Below are 3,384 nucleotides of genomic sequence, written 5' to 3'. Positions count from 1 at the left end.
CAACTGAAATTAAGAAGCTGTTTGAGTCAGTTTTTTGGAGTAGTTATGTAGATAGAAATCAACTAGCTCTTGTGTATAAAAAAACAATTGCATTGTACTGTGATTCTCTCTGATTTTCTCTCTCAAAATTTCTCTGTGAAGAAGTGAAATAAAAAACTTGCTGGGTTCTTGGTTGCCATGGATGTAGGTTGAGAAACCAAACAACGTAAATCTTCTTGCAATTCATTTTTCTGCTGTGCGTGTGAGTTATATATTTTGTGATTGATTTTTGTGTGATCGAGTTCATCTTATTTCCGATTGAATCAAATCAAATGCTTCGCAAGGGTATAATCAAGATTGGCTAAATCTTAACAGTACAACAAAACTAGTAATAATTTTTTTGAACCATCTCCGACATGGCCCTAAAGAAAACAGAGGTCCAGTTGATCTTGGTAGAAGAGTGAATAGTAGTCATAACTTTGACCTTCTCCTTAGTTATTTTATCAAAGTTTCATTCCTTGACTAGGATAACTTTGGCCACGGTATCGTCCAACACTTGAAATTACATTTTCAAAAGTTTCTTGAAATGGGACCGGAAAATTTCTTCACCAACAGAATAGAAAATGTATTCAGACATGCAGTCATCTCTTCTTTCGAAACTATAAGCTATGTTTGGTAGCTATGATTATGGTGTGATAAGTTGTTAATCCACCGTTTGACCAGGTTTTTAACCTTCGAATGATAACAACTGACCCGTGATAGGAACACCGTTAATGTGTGAAAATGCCTTAATATAATCCGCACTTGGGCCTCGGTATTATAAACCAATACAGTACGGGAGATTATAATTTCTCAGCCGAATTTACCCTTTACCCTATCAAAAGCCAAACTGGTATCCCATTCTCTTTATACAACTCAGACTCCATTGACACAATTTTGAAGGACGGAATTCGGTCAATTTTTACATTATCATTCTTCAAATTATGATTTTACGAGTTTCTGTTTGTGCAACTTATCTGCAAAACGATGAAGGTTACAAAATAAGGTATTGCATGTGGTAGTGGGGAAAAAATGAAAAACCCATAAAATAAGTTTTGGGTAAAATGAAAAAATACATTGTTTTTCTCAAATGTTTCCGAAAACATAATCTTAAAAAAAATACGATTTGAACTAAAAAATATCGGTATCAAGTTCAGAGCAAAACAAAAATCCCATTGTTCACCTACCAACTCTTCATCCACAGGCTTGGACCACGGGTTTGGCACTTATCGGTATTGTTGACCTACCAACTATTCGACACATATCTGACATCATTTTTTTTATTCTGAGACAAATCAGAAGATATTTTGAGTGATTTGGTTGCAGCCACAAAAAGAAATATTTTAGGGAAGAGAATCATAAAGCGGAATTAAAAGACAGTAGAATGGATGGTCAACTAAATGTTGTAAAGTTAGCACGGTAATTTGGTAAAATGAGTAACATAACCACACTTTTATCCTCACCACAAAAGTCAAACCAAACAAATAAAAATTTATCACAACTTCTAAATATCCTTCACTTTATCAATTCAACTTAGTATATATTATTAATCTCATCACAGTTACCAAGCAGAACCTGAGAAATCAGTAATCCTAGAGGTTGGGAGAGAGAAGGTGGAAGCCAACAAAACCTCATCAATTGTTAGAACCTTGTTATTTGAAGTGTAAATTATCTTGCTATCATCATATATGGATGCTCTAACATAAAGATTTACCAGCTCTGCCTTGTAGATGATAGCTGGTCCTTCCATAAAACCTCTAAGACTAGATGTTTACAGTGATTTGAACATGGCTACAAAGCTTTCATTTTGGATGGTGTAGACGGATGCGAATTTGTAGTAGCCCGATTCCATATTTACAAGATTAGGTGATTTTAAACATGTTAGAAAATGACATATAATTTTAAAAGTATCAAAAAATGTTTAAGGAGTCATTATTTGGTGAAAATAAGTGGAAAATCAGATTCGGAACCTCCGAAAATTGTAGGGAGGGTCCCGGGGGGGTCAAACCAGTTCGGAAGCACTCAAAAATAGTTCGGAAGGAGCGATATGTTCGGAGCTTCCAATCCAGTTTGGAGCTTCCGAACTCGACTAGAACTAGGTTTCTTTGTGGGTTGAAAATGTAGTTGCATGCATGGAGATCAGAGCTTCCGAAGTGCAGATCGGAGCTTCTATCGTAGCCGTCTGAAACGTGGCATGTATGCGTAGATCGAAGCTTCCGATCTGGTGTTCGGAGGTTCTGATCGTGACCTATATATATAGGGTCCGAAAATCAAAATTCTTGCCAATTTACATAGTATTTCTCTCGTCTCTTGAGTTGTTTAGGGGCTTTCTAGCCATGGTAGTCGAGGGGCAGGCCTTGGTGAGGCGTCCAGAAGTCGTAGCGGTGTTGTGCCCAAGTTCTGGGCATTCGACAACAAAGGGCTGACGACAGACAGAGGTATACTTGAGATCCTATAAATAGTTAGGGAGTATGAAATAACTTATTTAAGACTTTTAAAATAAGATTATGATGCATAAGTATTTTGCATTGTAGTGTGGACTATAGGCGAGGACTTAGAACTGATTTAGCTTTCCTAGTGATTAAGGTACGAAAGTACTGTTTGAGATATCCAGACTGAGTATGCATGTATTATGTGGTTGCATGTTTTATATGACTTTATATGTATAGCATGTCATGATAGTATGTTGCATACATGAGCATCTTGATCCTGTATCTTTTAGATATCTTGTAGTAGGGCACTCACCCTACGAGTTGTGGATGGTTGGATACATAAGTCTTGTGTGAGGTCGCCGTTATGGTTGGACACTTCCACTGGTATCAGGTCACCATTATCCACTGGGTATAGGAGTCACCTCATGATGTGACGGTGCAACGTGCTATATACCCTGAGCCCGGTTTATGAACTTGTTTCTTGACCCATGTGTCTTAATACCAGATACACTTGCATACATGCACATATAATGTACTCATACTATCGTGCTGATCATTTTATGGTCACGTCCTCGTACCCTATTCCATAGGGCAGGTTTGCGTTTGGATGAGGCGGATGGTTCCAGGAGAGCTTAGACTGCAGGTTGGTAGTAGTGGAAGATGTTTGTATTTTGTCTAAGTTTTCAGTAATATCTTTTGGGGTTATACATTGTCTTTGATATAGTTGTATAACTAAGTATTTTTACAGATTTTTTTCTTTGGGATTGTAATTTGTATTATGGTTTTTGCTGTTTATTTGTGATTATCGTTTTAATTAAGTCAAATGCATGCCTAAACTATTGATTATTAGGTGATTCTGGGATGGGTCACTATATTTATGGTATCAGAGCATGCATAGTAATCTTGGAATAGAGATTCTGCTTGAGGTAATCAT

This window comes from Henckelia pumila, chromosome 2, assembly GCF_033568475.1.
Source record: "Henckelia pumila isolate YLH828 chromosome 2, ASM3356847v2, whole genome shotgun sequence".
Lineage (NCBI taxonomy): Eukaryota > Viridiplantae > Streptophyta > Magnoliopsida > Lamiales > Gesneriaceae > Henckelia > Henckelia pumila.
The sequence above is the reverse complement of the archived record's forward strand: the minus strand, read 5'-3'. Positions refer to the sequence as shown.